This window comes from Rousettus aegyptiacus, unplaced genomic scaffold (assembly GCF_014176215.1).
Source record: "Rousettus aegyptiacus isolate mRouAeg1 unplaced genomic scaffold, mRouAeg1.p scaffold_m13_p_6, whole genome shotgun sequence".
Classification (NCBI taxonomy): domain Eukaryota; kingdom Metazoa; phylum Chordata; class Mammalia; order Chiroptera; family Pteropodidae; genus Rousettus; species Rousettus aegyptiacus.
Genome location: NW_023416309.1, coordinates 57824586 through 57843683, shown reverse-complemented (window position 1 = coordinate 57843683; position 19098 = coordinate 57824586). Strand labels below are relative to the sequence as shown.

At 55.2% G+C, this 19098-nt stretch overlaps 1 long non-coding RNA gene across 1 annotated transcript; it reads right to left on the bottom strand.

The window, feature by feature from the left end:
* Positions 1–15509: 15509 nt before the first annotated feature.
* LOC107512568 lies at positions 15510–18569 on the bottom strand. The gene is made up of 3 exons (XR_001597322.2): positions 17649–18569; positions 16356–16512; positions 15510–15991 (listed from the first exon to the last, which is right to left on the bottom strand). It is a non-coding gene; the product is annotated as an uncharacterized LOC107512568 (long non-coding RNA).
* Positions 18570–19098: the final 529 nt, after the last annotated feature.

The window sequence follows — 19098 nt, the reverse complement described above, 5'->3', positions numbered from 1 at the left end:
TGATGCCGGCTCCGTGTGACTTCAGAGGCCACACTTCACACCAGTGTGTCCCACCAGCTGGCCGCCGAGCCTGGAATGTGGTCCCTCTGCTTAGCGCTGGAAGAGACGGCGCTTGTGAAACCCAAGGTCCTCCCGCCCCACCCCGCACACGCACGCACGCACGCACGCCCTTGAGGTTTAATTCTGTCTCCAAGACACGGTATTTTGTGACTCTCTTGGTCCCCTTTCCTCATCCCGTCACTTGGAAATTCTCAGACGTGGTCGCGCCCAACCCCGCCCTCGCTCCGCATCTTCCCCCTCTGCGGCAGGCGGCAGCGAGTGGGCCGGCCGCCTCCCGCTCCCCTGCTTGTCCGGGGCAGAGCATCCTCCTTGATTCCGAGGCTTTTGCATTGGAGCTTATCGAAAGCCGGACCCAGGCCGCAGGCGGGCAGACCCTGCGCGAGGGCGGGGCCGGGTGCCGGGAAGGGCCCTGGGCTCGGTGGACGGGCCAGAGCGCCGGCATCTCAGCGTCCCTGTCGAAACGACGGCCAAGGCCCGGCTTGCTCTGAATGGGAGCGCAGGCTTTCGCCGCTTCATCAGGCTCTAGGTCGGGTGCTCCACCTCCGCGGAACCACCACCAAACCGCATCCACCGTATCCCGTAAGTGTGTGGTGCGGGCGGGCTGGTTTCCGAGCAGGTTTCCATTGCGGGGCGGGGACGATGCTGAGCACTGGATGCCTGAGAACGTGGTGGCTTCGGGGCACGCGATGGAGCGGAGAGCGGGCGGGAGGCAGCGGCCCCCAGAGGAGCCCGCCCGGCACTGGCTTCCGAGGGTTTTGCCCGGGACTGGAACTGTCTCTTTTGGTGGCTGTCCCTGTAGCGTGACGCCTATGATGGATGTTTCTGATACGATCAGAATATGCGAAGCCCCACTGCCGGCACTTACAGGGCAGGTTAGCTTTCGACACAGCCTTGGAAGTTAAGGGTCTTTCCATTAAAAGTTTACCGTCTTCTTTGTCACAGTGAAACCGTCTCAGAGTCACCAAGCCCTTTTCACACGTTTTCTCGTGACATCGGCGTGACAGCCAGAGCGAGAAGGAGCAGGTTCTTTTTGACTTCTGCTCCTCGCTAGTCAACCCTGAAGCTGAGAGACGCTTCCTGAGTCATGCTTCGTAAGTTCAAGCACATTGAGTCAGACACATTTGAGACTGAAAATACCAAAGAATATCTTTTCTGACTTCCCGTATAACACCGGGAGACTTCCCACCAACGCCGGCCTCGTTACTGCTGGGTTTAGCTCCTTGACAAAACTAGAACTTGGAACGGTATTACAATGATCTAAAGGAAACAGGCGAAAAACCGAAAAAGGCTATTATAGTTCAGTGTAGTTTAGGGTTTTGGCATCTTCGAAAAAATTCTACAATTGGTTTCATTTTTCCTAATTATGATATACATTCAGTCCTGCATCTTTTAGCATATATGGAAAAACCAATTTAATTTTACTGCTTCTTAATTCATACAACTGTTATCCTCTGGAAGCATAATTAAGATGCAGAGTGTGGCTGAGTGCATTTTCTGGTTTTATACTAGAGTAGAAGAAATAAAGGTTTGTGCGGAGCTTAGGGTAGTTTATTGAAATAAATCGAGGCTCCAATTCGTGGCTGCTCCTAAAAGCCTTACTTACGGTTTTCCTATATGCATTCGGAGTGGGCCCGGTGTTCAGGGTCGAGGGTCCATGGAAGTAAAAGGCGAAGAAAGTCCGGTCGGTGCCGTGGGACGTGCAAAGTGCAGGCGACTCTCCGGTTTCTCGGCGTCGGCGCTGTTGACGTTTTGGGCTAATGATCTCGGTTGCTGGGAGCTGCCACGTGATTGGAGGACTGTTAGCGGCCGCCCCGGCTTCTCAACAGCACCCTGCTCTCCAGACACTGCCCGACGTCCCCTGGGATAGGAGAACTAAGGCGTCCCCAGCTGAGAAGCACTGTGCGGAGATGAACAAGCTCTACTCTCTCTTGCCCCGTGTCTGTCTGTCTGTCTGTTCTCTCTGTTCCCTCTCTGTCTCTTCCTCCCCCACCCTTTTGGAGGCGAAGACTTGGGGTGGATGCACATTTTACGATCATCGTGTCACGTTAATTGGCAGCTTATTTTTCTTTCTTGATGATGCATAAAACAATGGTGTTTCTTCTAATTGACAGAGTCTTAGAGTCAGTGAAATACGGTACTCACGTTTAGAAACCATCTCGCCAATGCGTTCAGGGTCCCAGGCTGTTCTCCCGGTGCACGGCTGCGGGGCCCCCTTCTGCGCCCAGCCCGGCGCGTCTCGCCGGTGCACCCAGGGCGAGTTCTGACTCATGGCCGTGTCCGCGGCGCTCCGCGCGGTCTCGTCAATGCCCTCGCTCCGTCTCTCCAAGACCCTCACCCCCTTCTGCTGCTGAGCCTTTGCACGCGCGGCTCCCTCTGCCAGAAACACGTTCCCTCGCTCTCCGTAGGTCTCGCTCTTCCCGCCCGCCAGAGAAGCGTAGACACCACTGGTCGGGAAAGGCCTTCCCTGAGCGTCCCCCTCCCCCGAAGACACCGCAGACGCCTGTTGGAGCTCTTTGTAGAGCTTACGGCAGTTAGTAATCACCATGTGCATTTTTTCATTGACTCTCCCCACGTAACTCACAACTCCACGATGGCTGAAGTCACATCCCCCTGAAGTGCCCTGGCGTCCCCAGAGCCGACCAGAACGACCCTCAGCAGCCACGTGCCGGCCACGGCCCGCGCCGGCGGAAGCAGGTGCGTGGCGGTCGGTGGGGACCAGGCGCAGTGGCAGACGGGCCCCCGCGCGCACACGGATCAGACGCCACGGGCCTCGCTCCCGCCGCCTGCACAGGCTGCTCCCGCCCGGCGAGTGGCCGCAGAGAGCAGAGCGCGGGACAGAGGAAGCGAGAGACTCAGCGGCCTGGGCTCTGCTTTTATGGGGCTCCAGGGTGGGGGCCTTTTTTTTCTTTCTCTTTTTAAAATCACAAAATCCAACAAGAGCAAAAGTTGCCTAGAATGAGGTGAAGACTGGTCCCAGCCGCAGCTCTGCCTTTGTGAGCCGGGGACACACCCAAGTCCCCAGAGCCCCTGCCGCACCCTCTTCTCCCTCCCTTCTTTGCGGACGCCCCCGCAGACCCTCCCCAACATGCCCACACTTTCCCGGTGGCACCAGACGTGCTGAAGAAAACAAGCCGCGGGGGAGGAGTAAGACCCTTCGGTTCGTCGTTCTTCACTGATGCGTCTAACGTAGCTGCGCAGGACGCGGTTCCACAGCGCAGCGGTCAGCACGTCCGCTTGACACGCAGAAGGTCTCGGGTTCGCGCCCCAGGGGAGCCGCGGTCCACGGCCCACGGCCACGCCACCCCGAACAGGCCCGACGTCTGAGCTTGGAAGTTAAGCAGGGTCAGGCCTGGTTAGCACTTGGATGGGAGACCACCTAGGAAGCCCAGGTGCTGTAGGCGTAAATAATAATAACATAATACGGAAGAGCAGGAATTTAAAGCCCCAGAAGTGGGGCGGCCTGGCTCTTCATGTAGCCAGGTGCTGGCCACGTGTTCATTTCAGGTAACTCTCCTCCAAGTAAATGCTTCGTTTCTTGTAGTCAACGCCTCGGCAACAGAAGCTTCGCTCAGGCGCTTGCACCATGACGGTCAGGGTTTACGCCGCCCGCCGTCAGCTCAGGACCCCAAAGCCGTCGGGGGCCTTGTCATCGTGCCCACCGGGCAGAAGAGGACGATGGCTGCTCGGAAGTCCTGCTCCAGCACGGAGGCGGCAAGGGGTCTGGGAGAGGAGCCTGAGCGAGCAAGGGGGGTTGGCGATGTGCGGCCATCCCCGCCCTGACCGGAAGGCAGCCTCGGCTCAGTCACGCGACCGGGACGGCCTCCCTTCCTCAGGCACGCGGGCGGCTCCACGAGGCCACGTGGGAGGCCGTGGCCGGTGTTCCGCGTGCTTCAGAACCGCTCCGAAGGGCTGGGAGGAGCTTCGGGCTCTGTCGTCACAAACTGCTCCTCTCTGGCTGTCCCTTTAAAAAAAAAAATCTGTAATCGAAACCATTAATGGTTAGCACTCATTCTACAGATCTTTGCTCCTAAACATTAAGTTCTCGCTTGCTTCCCTGCATCCGCACACCCATGTAACCATTCCTGGTTGGAATTCTAAATATAGGTCATTGACACCGTACCTTGTATCTGGGTAATGGGTGAAGAACGTGTCCATCTGTTGGCAAGGAAGGTAGATACTGTTTACCTCTCCATCGAATCAGCCTCCTGCAATTTGTCTTGCAGATGGTACCATCTGCTTCCAAAATCCACTTATCTGCAGTGGAGCAAGAGGGTAATGCCCTCCTGGGATGGACTCAGCCGCCCCTCGCTCTGGCCAGCCGCCCTCCTCCCGCCCCATCTGCAGGAAGTTTGATGCTGGACATGATAGACGGCTGGGGGGGCCGGGGCAGCTCAGCCAGGATGGCCCGCCCTCCTCCCGGCCAGGCGGACGCATCCTGCTCCCCGCAAAAGCCACAAGTCCAAGGAGGAGAGAGACCGCGAGAAAACCCCGAACCTGCGAACGCGAAGATATCGCTGTTGCCGGGGAAACGACTCCCTTTGTGTCTGGGATCAACACGGACGTATTCTATAAATTTCCCTCTCGGTGATACTCTCCTCTCGCCGATGGGCGGCGTATTGAGAAAACCCCGACATTTGATAGAACCTGGATGGTAATCCACGAAATCTGATGAGCCCTCGTTAGCGTTAACTCACCTCCTGACGCACGCAGCGAGGCCAGAGCTTTGAGGCACGAGTATCATTCATTTCAGGTGACGGCACCTCTTGGGTACAGGCGAACCTCCCTCGCTTTCCAACTCCAATGGGCAGGGGGCAGGGGGCGGGGGAAAGCGGGTTAAAGCATCTGGCGTACTCTTAGTAAACGAGAAAAGACCGCGAGATAAGACAGCTGGTTGGCAGTCCTGCCGAAGAAAGGTCTGGGAGACTGAAACTCCATCGATTCATTTGGCCAAGTCATCTGTGAACAACGGTTAAATCTGCGGGATCGCTGAGAGGATTTCTTCACTGAAATTTGTATGGCAGTCAGTTCATTCTTAACGGCAACATGGTTAAGAAGTTCAAATATGATTTCTGCTCAGTCCAGAGTCACAACTGCCGCTTTATCAGCATCCCATTCCACGTGATCAGTCTAAAAATCGGTAACAAGGACTCCATTCGCGTGCACATAAATTTTCAGCGGTTGTCCCTCTGAACTGCTGGCTACCAACATTCCTACCCAATTCAGAGATGTTATCCTAGGAAGTTAACCTGCGCCCGTTCCTTCGATGCCGGAAACAGACGCCTGCCGGGTGCGCATGTCTTAAACCCTGACGCAAGAGGCTTCCGACTCGTGGGGGGCAGGATTGGAACAGCTCAAGCGGCGGTAGAAGGGCACAATGGGGATGGGGGGCAGGGTCGCGCGTGGGCCTGGGGCTCCCTGCCGTGGGGGTGGGAGAGCGGCCGAGGGCTCAATGGCATACGGTGAGGAATCGGGGTTCTGTGGCAGTCACTGCTTCAGTACTCTGAGAGCGGTGAAATGACATTGGTCTGAAAAAGCCACACGCCGAGCTGAGCCGAGCACGGTGCTGGGCGCTGGGGAGTCGAAGGAGCTAGTGCCCCTGGCTTCGGTCCTCAAGAGGCGCACGGCACAGCCGGAGAGGCACGAAGGTGCGGGCGGCTCGAGGCCGCAGAAGGGGGTCAGTGGGGCGGCATGGGGACGGACATCCGCGGGCCGCCTCTCCTGGCCCTCGCGCCCGTGGCGGACGCCTCTGACCGATCGCGACACTCTTTTTGTCTGAACTGAGGTGTACCCTCCGCGTTTTTCCCGGCGTGGTCCTCCGGGCAGCCGCGGGTCAGTTGCAGTTGCCACGTCCCGGGACGGCCATGCGCCAGCCCTGGGCGAGGCCGTCTGTGCCGGGGCGAGGTCCATATCTGCTGATTTCCCAAAGGCCATGAGTCTGCCCACCTCTCCACCCCTGAACTCGAAGCCACAGAGAAAGGTTCATGCCCTTGGGAGCAAATGCTGAGGGGAGAAGGGTCAGCGTGCCCGCTCTGAGCCAGCTCAGGTTGCCTGCCATTATGCTGGAGATGTCTGGGATGCGGCTCCATCCTGGTGAGAGACGAGGCCACTTGAGGAAGGGTAGGATGAGGAGGTCTGAGCCGAGTCCCCATCAATAATTCCAGAGATGGGCAGAGAGCGCAGCTGGCCTGGAAAGGCCCCTCCCTTTGTCTTGTCAAGTGTCCTGGTCCCACCATTTGTCTGGGCCCGAAATAAGACCTGCAGGGGAGGGCCGAGACGGGCGGGTTTTGACCTTGAAAAGCAGATAACACAGTAGGAAGTAAGATACTCACATTTCGCAGAGACCAGAGGCCAGGAACTGTCGGAGCGGAAAGATAACCATCCTGAGACCAGCACGTGGTTATCTTCAGAGCAGAAGTTGTCTTTAAGAAGGGGAACGATTTATTCAGCAAATATCTTCGGTGCGCCTATCACGGGCAGACCACAGCAGCCGGCGAAATGGACCTGGGTCTCCACTCGCGGGGTCTCTAGCATACTGGGGGGCCAGCGTCCTTCCCACAGCCCCACCGACGGTGGCATGCCCCTGGGTGGTATTTTCATACACTACAGTCTTACTTTCTTACAGGCGCTGTATCAAATTGCCACAAAGGTGGTGGCTTAGAACAATTCAAATTTCTTTTCTTAGCCGTCAGAAGTCCAAGACGAGTCTCAGTTCACCATGTGAGCAGAATGAGAAAGAAGGGAGCCCTGCCGTTTGCCACAGCTTGGGTGGACCTCGAGGGCGCGGTGCTAAGTGACAGGCAACAGCGAATGCTCTATGATAACATCTGCATGTGCGGAGTGAAAAGCAGGACTCATAAAAACAGAGATGGAGTGGCGGTTCCCAGGGCCCGGGGGATGGGGGAAATGGGGAGACGTCACTTGAGGGTACGGACTTACAACCTGAAGATGGCTAAGTCCTGGAGAGCACAGCACACTGATCACAGTCGACCACACTGCAAGGTAAACTTTGGAGTCGCTCAGAGGCTGAGCTGCTGTGGCTGGGGCGGAGGGGCAGGTCTTAAGTGTTCTCACCACGAAAACAGAGTGATAATTATGCGGCGTGATGGACAATCACGTGACGTGGTCGAGGTGTCAGCTAGCACTGCGGTGGCGATCATGCTGTCATATAGAAACGAGTCAAATCAATACACGGTACACCTTAAACTCACCCGATCGTATATGCAAATTACCTTAATACAAATCAATACATAGAAGTGCATGCAAAAGAAAAGACGACAGATGTGGGCAGGGCCATGTTTGGAGGCTCCCGGGGCGGACCCCGTGTTTACCTCCTCGGGGGGCCTGTGCTGCTCAGCCCAGGCCAGTTCCTCCATCTTTAGAGCTCATCACTCCAACTGTGGTTTCTGCTGTTACGTCTCTGTTCTGATGTGAGCCTCCTGCCTCTCTCTCAGTAGGACCCTTGTGATTACACCGGGGCCCCCCAGATAATCCAGGACCGTCTCCCCACCTCGACATACTTAACCGTGTCACATCTGCAAAGTCCCGTTTGCCACGTAAGGCGACATCACCGGCTGCAGGGATTAGGGTGGCCGTAATTCAGCCTGCGATAATGGCTATATGTTTTTCCTTTGAATTCCTTTTACTTTGTTCCTTCTCCGCCATTCAAGCAGCAAGAAGGGCTTTCGCTGCGAAGTCACCCCTCCTCCCACAGCAGCATCGAGATGACAAGAGGAAGCTGGAGCAGAGGAGGATTTGAAAGCTACTGCTTTCAGCTGCAAGAGCCAGGCTCTTGAGAGAGAAAGCTAATTTGAATTCCAAAAACCTTCCTTTGGAAAATCAAGAGCTGAAGTCTGGAGGATGAGGGCGTGAAGTTAATCCATACATAATAGATTAGAAAGAGAACTCACTTGTTTCTGCCCCAAAGGGGAGAAAGCTTTGTCCAGCTGGTCACAGGGGAGAGACCACAGGCAACTTTTGCGAATTTAGGGACAGTGGGTCCCTGAGAAGTTGGCAGCCCCGACCCACTGCCGAGGTCAACACTCCAGAAGGGTGTGGGGTGTGAACAGTTGGTCACCAGGGCAACCGTGGAGCTGGGCGCCGGCCCCTCAGGACAGCCAGGGGTGAACGCCCCTCTGGGTTCTCGTCCTCCCTGGCTTTGGGGTTCTGTGCACCCCACAGCCACAGCGGGTCAGGAGGGCACCCGAGACAGTCTTATTTTCCCCAGATGGGAGTGGTAGAGCCTGAAAAGGAGCAGGAGGTCCCAAGTTTAGGGAGAAGAGGGGAGCTAGCCTTCGGGGATTATCCTAGATGCGCAGGACAGCATGGATGGATGAGCCCCACCCCAGAGGAGGCAGCCCAGTTCCAGGTGACCTCTGAGAGTGGGATGGAGAGGGAGGGGGCGGGCCCTGGGTTGCTCAAGGGTCAGCCCCATTTTGACCACATTTACAGCAGGAGGCAACTGGGAACCTTTCCTGGGATGGTGGACCACCGGGCAGGAGGTTCGGTCAGAGAGAACACCTGCCCTGCGGCTAGGACGGCCGGAGTCCTGCACGCACAGCGCATCCTGGTCCAGACGGGTGCAGAGTGGGTCCCCCGCGGGGGCCGACGTTTGGGCCGAGACTGCGGTCTTTTGCGCCATTTCATAATCCCCTTCATTCTTTTTGAAAGAGTCAAACCAGCGTCTCGTCCGATCCCTGGGAGAGGGGCGGGCGATCGTAACGATGACTGACACGGGCGGAGAATCCACTATAGGGCTGTCACTCAGCCACTTCGGCACCTCGTGGCCTCACCACCTTAGGCCGAGGCAGGCTCCGTCCCTGCCTCTGCCCTGCAGAGGAGGAGTCGAGAACGGCGACTTGCCCAGGGTCCCACCGGGAGAAATTCTCTAACCAACCCGAGTTTCGCCCAGCTCTTAGAATTCATATTTTAAATGCACATATGTTTATAATTTCCCCGAGTTATATATAATTGCAGTGAGAAGGATAAGAGTTTACCCTGAGCCAGGTAACTGTGTGACAGGCGTTACCCGCATCGTCTCATGAGGGCGTCACAGCAACTCCTGAGGAAGACACCTGACTCTTTCGTCGTGTAGGTTTTGCAAAGGCGGGTGCTGGTCTGTGAAGTGTTCAGTCACTTTCTCGAGGCGACGGAGTAAACGGTCACACCAGGATTCTAACCCTTTTCTGTCTCCAAAGCCCCGGCGAGCGCTCGGCCGCAGGCCTGTGTCTCTCGCCCCGGCGCAGGCTTCTGGAGGCCAAGGCCGTGACTCCACCTCTCGCGGCCCAACACGTGGCACGGTGCTGCTGCTCCAGGACACACTCAGACGCACGGACACGAGTGGACGGAACGCTCTGCCGCAGCCTGCGATCACGGCTCGCACCCGGGACGCGCGCTTATTGAATGAATGAATGACCTTCGGGCTCAGCAAAACCCTGCATTCGAGACGAGCAGGATGGGTTTTAATACCTGGTCCCTCCCGATTCTTCCCAAGAGGACTGTGCGTCTCGGGAATGGTCGCCCTGACCTTGCCGTGCCCTTGTAGTCCTTTGGCGAGTATCGCAAGGTTTTCAAACAATGTATCGCGAGGAGAGCATAGCTTCGAGGCCTCCAGCCTTGTCACAGACTCCCCTTTGCTGAAAAATTATTCCCACTGCCCCTTGCAATGTTGGCACCTGAGAAGCCGACTTGGAAATATGCAGACAAGTCAACTCTTTATGCAGCTGGCACATTTGCAAAACAAGGGTTGATAAGAAAAACTCTTCCATAATTCTCAGGAGGCTGGAGGCAGCTGGACCCCCCACGCAGTAACCATGAACTTCTGCCTTCCCGATTGGCTGATGGGAAGTGTGTGCTTTACACTCCAGAAGAATGGCTTAAAGCAATGACTCCCCACTGAGCAGAATCCACGGTATTCACATGCGTCCATGTGCATTTTCAGGACATATTAAAATATTTAATGTATTTATTTTCTCCCGAGAATGCCAAAAAGGAAAGAAATGTAAGAATACTCTCGACGTCCTTTGGTCATGATTTCCCCAGCAGGATGCTGGGAGGGAAGGTCACGTGTGAGTCACTGATGGTCCCAGCAAGGACCCGCACGGTGTCCACCCAGTGTGGGCGCCCGGGGTTCTAACACAGGCCTGGACAGTAAGCGAGGGCTTTTGAGAGAAACAGGTCCAAAAGCGTGACTTGCCATGGACCCCAGGAGGCCACTCAGTTTCATCCACCATGTTTGGTTTTTCAAAGGAGAGGTCTAGACTTGTAATCGTTTTTTTTTTGTTTGTTTTGGTTTTTATTTTTATTTTTTGTTTTTTCCTGATAGGCTATCCTTCCATGAGTAAATAAACCAGCACTGCTGCCATTCGGGTAGTCCCTTAGAGCTGTGGAATTTATTTTAAAAAAAGATCACAATTTCTAGTCTTTACTCCAAGAGATTCTGGTTCAGCAGACATGGGATTTTGCTCAGGAATCTCTACTTCTAAATACCTTTTGGGATGATGCTGAGCAGGCCACTTTGGGTACCACGGATCTGTGACTGCTGAAAGCCAGCTGCAAGGCCAGAGTACTTTGAAGGAGGATTAATTCACTGCAAGATCACAGTCAGATGGGCTCAGATGGGAGCTAAGACAACGAAGCGTCTCAGGCTGGGGTGTGCATTCGAGTCTCTTGGGGAGCTTTTCAAAAACATGATCCTCTGCCCTCTTTCCAGCTCACTTAGGTCAGGATCCCTGTGGCAAGGCCCAGGCGTTGCGACTTCCAGACACGTAGCACAGCCAAGGTTGAGGACGGCTGAGCTAAGTAAAGTCCTGTTCAAATGCACATCAACGTGGTTGCCTTGCGCTGATTTTCGAGGTCATTCAGCCAAAAAGCAAAAAGAGTCCTCCTTGCTTGTCAGTTACCTTAATAATAGTCTCTGCCTTTCAGAGCACACAGTCTGTGATTAGGTAGGGCCGATCATGCCATTTTGCACAGAAAGCGATGCTTAGAAAGTCAAGGGCACCACGCGAGTTAACACAGCTGCACCCGACGAAACAGGCAGGTTTCAGCCCCATGCCTGGGGGGCCTCGCTGTTGCCCCACACGATCCGCAAAGTTATTTAAGACCTGCCGCTGAGCTGGAGCTCCCTCGAGTTAGAGGTTATTTGATAATTGCTTTTTCAAGACCTGCGTGTCTCTAAGCTGGACTCTGAGTGGCAGGTAGATGCCGGGGCGGGGTGAGAGCCCACACAGTCACACACATAAGCCGGTGGGCAGCCGAGGATGCGGTGATTTTTCCAGGATGCTCGTAATTTAAATCTTATGAAAATATAATAGGAAAAGAAAAAAGTCTTCAAAGGTAAGCTGTTAAGTGAATCACAGTTTGCAAGGAACTAAATGAAGGACTCAGGGAAAGAATGAGAAAACAACACTGTGTGTGTGCGCGTGTGCATGTGCGTGTGTGTGCATGTGCGTGTGTGCACGTGCATGTGTGTGCGTGTGTGTGTGCGTGCGTGTACAGTGCACACACATGCATGCTTATCTTCAGGATCACGCTTTCCCAGGTACTGTAATCTGTACTCGGAAGCTAACTACGTTGGGTATAATTATTTCTGTCGAAATAATTTCGCAGCCTTGCTGCATAACAACACGGGATTGCAAATAACCAACTCCGCCGTGCCCATGACACGGTCATGATTATGCTTTTAAGCTGGCGCAGCTCCTTACGTCTTGGTGCAAAGCAATTACGTGATTTTCTGGTGCAAAGCATATTAACCTGTGGAAACGACACACCGAGAAGTATCGGAGAAGTCTGCATGCCTAATGGGAAAATACCACGTTCGCCCTATTGAAAATCCCAGTCCGAGGTGATCCGCTGAGCCTGCGGCGCCTCCTTGAAGGAAGCTGCTGGTCAGTTTGTCAGCTTTGCACTGTCAGCGGACGCGATGTAGACACAGCGACCTCCACGGCCGATGAAGAACGAAAGGGGCGTTTTGTCACGGGGCGAGACCCGGGGAGCTTGGGGTCTGTCCGGGCCGACGTCTGTGGTTTTGGCCATTCGTTTGCGCGGCCGTGCGGTGTGCTCCGCAGACAGCGTTTGCATCCTCGTCCCGCCAGCTGTCACTCAGACGATATTCTTTGCAAAGGCGCTGCGTCCTGCGTCAGAGCTGCCTCGACCGGAACTCGGCAGGGTCACGACACGCCCCGGGAGGCTCCCCCGGCACCCGGCTTCCGGGGAGTTCGGCCGCCACGTCCTGCAGAGCTTGCTTTACGGCCCAGCATCGGCAGAGCCAGTGCCCTTTCCCGGGCCCCACGCTGCGTGCTCCTGCCGCTGCCCTGGCAGGCGCACGGGGCTGTGAGCTCCGCAAAGGGTGTTTGCATCCTGGCACAAGGAGAGAGCCCTCTCGCTGGAGAGCTGCTCGTTTTTCAAGAATGCAAGGCACCATTTCTACAAGTCCTACTCTGAAGCTCAGAATGAACAGGGGAGGCTCTCAACACCAAAACGCATAATGCATGGCCTCTGAATGTTGGCCGACGATTGTCAGTGGGGATAAACCGAGCAGGAGTATCTGCATGTTACGTTCTTCCTGAGAATCTCCACTTCTTTTATATTCTGTGAGCCAGGGAAATTGGACCACGCTCCCAGAGAATCCTGCCATCGGCGCATCCTCCCGTGTAGCCCACACTGAAACGAGGAGCTCTGAGGAGACAGCTCGGCTGTGATGACAATGTGTCTGAATTCAGCTTCCCTCACTGATCGAGGAGATTCCTGACACGCAGCGTAGTGAAGGTGGGCGTGATGGATGCAGGAGATGATTGCTCATCGGAGGCATTACCAGGAACGCTTAACGTCTGGATCTGTTTCCAAGCAATGGCCAAGATGATATTAGAAAATCAGCAAGAGCTGGACGCAGAGTCAGGCTACTACATGCTGATAAAATTGATGCGCTGTGGAATTAAAAAAAAAAAAAAGCCACTATGGGAAAAATTAAAAAGTGCGACTCCACTGGGCAGGGAGGACGCTGGCCGAGCACCCGCAAGTCAGAAATTGAGCAAACAGAGAGGTGACAGTTTCTCCAAGAGGCTGTGGTTTGTTTCCAGCACGAACACGGTCCTAGGAGAACGAAGGGCTGACCGGAGACAAGAGTCTGCGAGAAATCAAATAAATACTGAGCGTCGTTAAGAAATGATCGTCTTCGCTCTAAAATGGAATCGGGCCTCTGGAGCGAAAGAAAAGTCACTTCGATTTGGGGGTGCGATCGAGGCGGATGGGATCGCCGGCCGCACGCCTCGCCCCTCGTTGTAGGATGAGACACACACAGCCATTGTCACGTCACTTTGCGGTCCCCTCCCACTGCCGGACGAGTGCCCTTCCTCTGCCCATGACTTTGGTCTTGGCCGTGTGACTTGCTTCGGTCAGTGGGATGTTGACAGGGGGCTGACCGGTGCTGGTGCAGCTGGCTGTGGTCCCTTGTGCTCCTGCCATTTGCCGGGACAAATCCATGCCCTGGAGCTTCTGGTTCCAGGGGAAACCCATGAAGAAGATCAGAATTCGACCCACAGCCCGGGGCACGGCCAGCCAGCCCTCCCCTGACAGAGCTGTCCGACCAAGCCTAGGCTGCTTCTTCTGGCATTAAAAAAAAAAACACGAAACTAAACAAAAGAGACACCCCTGACACCTGGTCCTCCGCTCAGCCGCTGCGGGGTTCCCACGTGCATTTGGGACGCGGCCCTCAGCCAGCTCGGGGCTCGTCGTCGTGGACGCCTGTCGTCTTGACTGCCCCGGCTGCCCGTCCACAGCTGCCCCAGCGCCACCCGCACGATGGCCGGTCACATGAAGAAGCTGCTGCCCAGCGTCACTTGGATAAGCGAACAAACAGATGGGCCTCGCTGGCAGCCTTCACCACGTGCCCGGGCTCAGCAGGTGCGGAGCGGCGAGGTCCCGGGCTCGGCCAAGGCCACTGTCACCCCGACCCGGAGGCGGGGACTGCGCCCGGCCAAGGCCTGCGGAAGGCGTGGGGTGCGATTTTTCAGAACTGCGACCCTGGCCGTCTGCACAGGGGCGCCGAGCCTCGCTCCCGCCTCAGCCGTCCCCAGATGCTGCGGGGTCTGTGAGGCTAACGAGCCTCTTCAATCAGACGACATTAATTTTCGAGAGGCAAGACAGCCCAAGGGAAGAAAGAAGTGGCTCTCGAATCGATCACAGGGCACACACCCTCCACGCGCCCGGCCCCCGGCCAGGGGCCTGGCTGGACCCTCCGGCCCCGGCACAGCGGGACGGCCTTGAACTCCACCTGGGAGCCGGCCGCTGAGGGGAAGCGTGTGGGACCGTCCCCACTGTGCGCTGCCACTACCTCGCCCACGTCAGGTGGAAGACGACTTAGCTTCTTCTCTGAAGAGCAGGGCGGGCGGACGTCTTTCAGCGGCCCTGGAGGTCGCAGTCAGCTCGGGAGCGGCTCTCACGTCCTGGCACCTCCGACGTGGGCTTAAAGCGCCACCAGCCACGGCGCGTACAGGATCGGCTGTTTGATTCCTCCGAGGAGGCTTGGCGGCCTGTTCCTCGGGGCAGGCTCCCAACCAGACGGTGGAGAGAGCGCCCCGGGCGTGAAGCCGGTGGTGGCCGCCCACCGAGGAGCCGGGCGCGAGCCCTGCGGAGCCCGCTCGCGGAAGCACCTGCGAGGCCGACCAGGAGGCCGGCGAAACCCGGCCGGCTGTCAGGACCGGCATAGCGCGGCCGTCCCCTGCCTTCCTGGCACCAGGGATCAGCGCGCCTGTGAGAAGCTGGCACCTGACGACCCCAGGCGGGGCCGAGGCGGTGGTGCTGGCACTGGGGGCAGCTGCAGATACAGGTGAAATTTCGCGCTCTGGCTGGCTGCTCACCTCCTGCTGTGCGGCCCAGTTCCTAACAGGCCACGGATCCGCACCCGTCCGTGGCCCAGGGGTTGGGGACCCCTGGTCTGGAGCAAGCGACCCAGAGGAGATGGGCGGGAGCACAGAGGGGCAGACAGATGGCCGAGCCGCACGGCCGTGCCAGACGAGGGCAGCGAGCGGCCCAACAATCTGGGGACAGTCTGCTATCGTCCCAAATGCAAGAACAAGAACACGAAAGCAGCAACTTTAGGACCTTGGAGAAGCCAAGACCCCCCAGATGGGCAGTCATTCCAAGACTAGACGGAAGGATTGCAGCCGCTCACCATGGGCTCCCCAAAAGCAGTGCTTAGGGCGGGGAAAATGCCCCGTTTGCCACTGTGGTGGCGGACACGTGACCTACGCATTCATCACAAGCAGGATGCACAGCACGAGTGCCCAGGTGTAACCCGTGGACCCGCACTGAGGATAACGGATCGGTGCTGGTCCCTGCGCTGTAACACGCATGCGTGCCGGGGCGAGTCAGCGGTGCGGGCGCTGGCGGGGGCGGGGCCAGGGGCGGGGCCAGGGGCGGGGTTCACGGCGCTGTCTGCACTTGCTGCTCCACTGCGTTGCAAACGTAAAACTGCGCTAACAAAATAAACCCTGGTAACTAAATGACGTGACAGCAGAAGACGTAGCTGGCCTCCTCACCCAGCCTTTGCACGTGACAAGGCCGTGCGGCCCTGTAGGAGACGCCCTCCTTATCTGGTGACCCCCGAGTCATCTCGCTGTTCCAGGACAAACCCCGTCGCACCCCTGTCTTCTGAGGAAACCTGCCCCGTGTTTGAAGACGTGCTTAATTTGGGTTTTTTTTTTCCAGATTTTGGCACATCTGTGTGAACGTTCAGCATTTGTACCTTTCTGCTCGGTGAGGGGCTTCATTTAGCTGGTGCTCACCTTGGCGTTGGAAACAGTGAGTGAGGTCTTACAAAACAGCGCCACCGTTTCTTCCTCTGCTAGAAGAAGACAGGACCCTTCCCCAAACGCACATGAAATTCTCCCCACAAACATCTTATCAACACTGTACCTCATCATTAAACTTTCACCTGGAAATGTAAAGAAGACAAAATAGAAATTTAGCAAATTTTCTATCACCTTCATGATGTCAGTTCTACAGTCAGCCCAGAAACGCGCACACAGAAGGCTGAGCATAACTCTAATTTGCTGAAAATAATTGAAGATAAACAAAAGTCCTATCTTAGAGCACTGACCACTTCCTTTCAGTAAATATCTCAAAGCAGTTTTATTTTTTTTGCACACGATGGCTATGCTTAATCCCCAGTTGCATGTCTGCTCCTGAGATTGGATGACACTAAGCAGCTCTCCTCTGCCCTTCCTGCCTGACCTGTTGCGGCCAGACTGTGGCCGAGGGCACGTGATGGGAGCTCAACACTGAGAGGCCCGTCTTACCTCAAAGCCCGGCGAAGAGACGAAGCACGTCGGTGACGTGCTGAAAAGGAGTCTGCAGCTGCTCACGGTCCCTTCAGGCTCCCGAAGTGGCCCCACTTGACTGCGAAACGTGAGATCCGAAGCTTCTATGCTTACGACCTTTCACCTCTGAACAAACCTGCAAGGAATAAAAAGAAAAAGTAAACAAACGGGACTACATCGAACTAAAAGGTTTTTGCACAGCAAAGGAAACCATCAATAAGACGAAAAGCGACCGACTGAATAGGAGGAGATATTCGCTTATGATGCATCTGATAAGGGGATAATAGTCAAAATATACGAAGAACTCATACAACTCAGCAACAGAAAACCAGACAATCCAATTAAAAAATGGGCAGAAGACCCGAACAGATATTTCTCCAAGGAGGATATATACATGGCCGATAGACATATGAAAAGATGTTCAAAGTCACTAATCATCAGAGAAATGCAATCAAAACCACAATGAGATATCACCTCACACCTGTCAGAATGGCTGTCATCAATAAATCAAAGAACAAGTGTCGGTGAGGATGTGGAGAAAAGGGAGCCCTCCTACGCTGTTGGTGGGACTGCGAATTGGTACAGCAACTATGGAAAACAGCCTGGAGATGCCCCCCAAAATTAAAAATGAATATACCCTTTGACCCAGCAATTGCAATTCTGGGTATTTATCCAGAGAAAAGCAAAACAATAATTCATAAAGATCTCTGCACCCCTGTGTTCATGGCAGCACGATTTACAATAGCCAAGATAAGGAAGCCACCTAAATGCCCATCAACAGATGATTGGATAAAGAAGTTATGGTTCATATATACAATGGAATATTACTCAGCCATTAAGAAAATGAAATCCTATCATTTGCAACAACGTGGGTGGACCTAGAGGTTATTATGCTGAGGGAAATAAGTCAGAGCAAAATAAATACCACATGATTTCATGTATGTGTGAAATCTAAGGAACAAAAAGAATAAACTAATCAAAAACTGACTCACAAATATAGAGGACAATCTGGTGATGGCCAGAAGGGAGGGAGGCTGGGGGCTGGAAGAAGGGGGCGAAGGGCTAAAGAAGTATTAAACAGTAGTAGATACAGGGTCACGGGGGTGGGGAGCGCGGCGTAGGGAATGCGGCCAGCAGGAAGGTAATGACTGGGTGGAGGGCCAGAGGAGAGAAGGAGCCATCGAGGGGACCATTTCATAAACTACATGAATGTCTAACCAGTGTACTGTATACGCGAAACTAATAATAAAATTAAATTAAGAAAATAATAACCTGCAGCAGGAGCGTCTGCACCAGCGCCTCTGCCGCCAGCAGGTGGCCCCAGCGGGCACATTCTGCTTTCAAATCACCAGGCTGCTCTTCAGCTGGACGAGCTTATGCTCAGGTTTTGGGGGGGCTGAGGGTGTTACAACAGCTTTAACTTCACAGCACTTTTATTCACCCTATTTTGGGCGTGAAGACTCTGAGTCATAAGGAGGTTATTGCCTGAAGTAAAAACGATGTCAGGCCCAGAATCTGACGAGGGCCGTGGTGTCCACCTGCCCCTCCAAGGGTTTGCATTGGGGAAGGGGCAGCGAGGCCTCCAGAGCATCCTGGAGGCTCCGAGTCTTTGGGCAGAGTCAGACCGTTGGAAAGGAGGAAGCCAGAGTGCGCAGAGCATGCCGGGCGTCCCGCAGCTGGAGGTCCTGGCCCCTGGGCCCCCGTTCTCTAGGACACTCCCTGGGCGCCCGCCTTCCCTTGCTGCCTGACTCTCCCATGGGCCCTGAGCTCAGGGCAGGTCGTCCTCCCAACCAGCCTTTGCTCTGCATCTGCCGGCTCGGCGGAAGTTCGCCAGCGTACACCGTGGAGTCAGGATGCCGGGCTCCTGTCCCTGCACGGCCCGCGTGGCCGCCACCAGCGCCCGTCCACCTTCCTGGGTCTCAGCTGTTTTTCCAGTGGGGGTGCACGAGGCCCCAGACCTGCGTCTTTCCAGAAAGCATTGCCTCGGCCACTGCAGTAGATCATGTGATAGACTAATGTTCTGTTCCAATGAAGTTCGTCCGTGATTAAACTGCTAGGGAGAGAGAGAGTTTGAAATTGTATTATTTTACGCCCATTTTTTTTTTTTTCTGTGAAATTTCAAAAACAGTAAAATCATCAGGGAGAAATAAAAACCTGGGAACTCGAATTCCCATTCGAGTCCACCTGCAGGCCCCTTCTGTGCGGCTGCTGAGCTAGTCTAGAGAATTACTTCTCACCTAAGACTGGTTGGGGAAAAGCTAATGTACTTCAGGTGAGAAGGGGCGGTCGTTACGAACGTTAGGTAATGCACGTTTCTTGTTTGTACACGTCACTCGTTGGATAACGAGGAAGGAGGGGCGTAATGCTTTGTGCGCAGAACGGCGAGGCGCTCAGTGGGGAAGGGGCATCCGGAGAGGTGGACAGGAAGAGGAGGAAGAAGAGGCGTAGAAGTAATTTTTCTAAGATTAAGAGTACCTATTAGAAACGTCCAGTGAACAGTATACTAAGAATCAATCATCAGGCATTCCCATCAAAATCAGGTGGCAAAGTGCCCGAAATGGCCACACGCCGGCCCTGCCCATGGGTGCGTGCACACTCCCTGAAGTGCCGCTCTGCTACTCGTCCCCTGAGCGGCGGAGTCTCCGACCTCACCTCTGGACTCGTGATGCGCTTTGACAGTGGAACATGGCGGAAGCGGCGTAGTGTCGGTGTAAACCGAGGA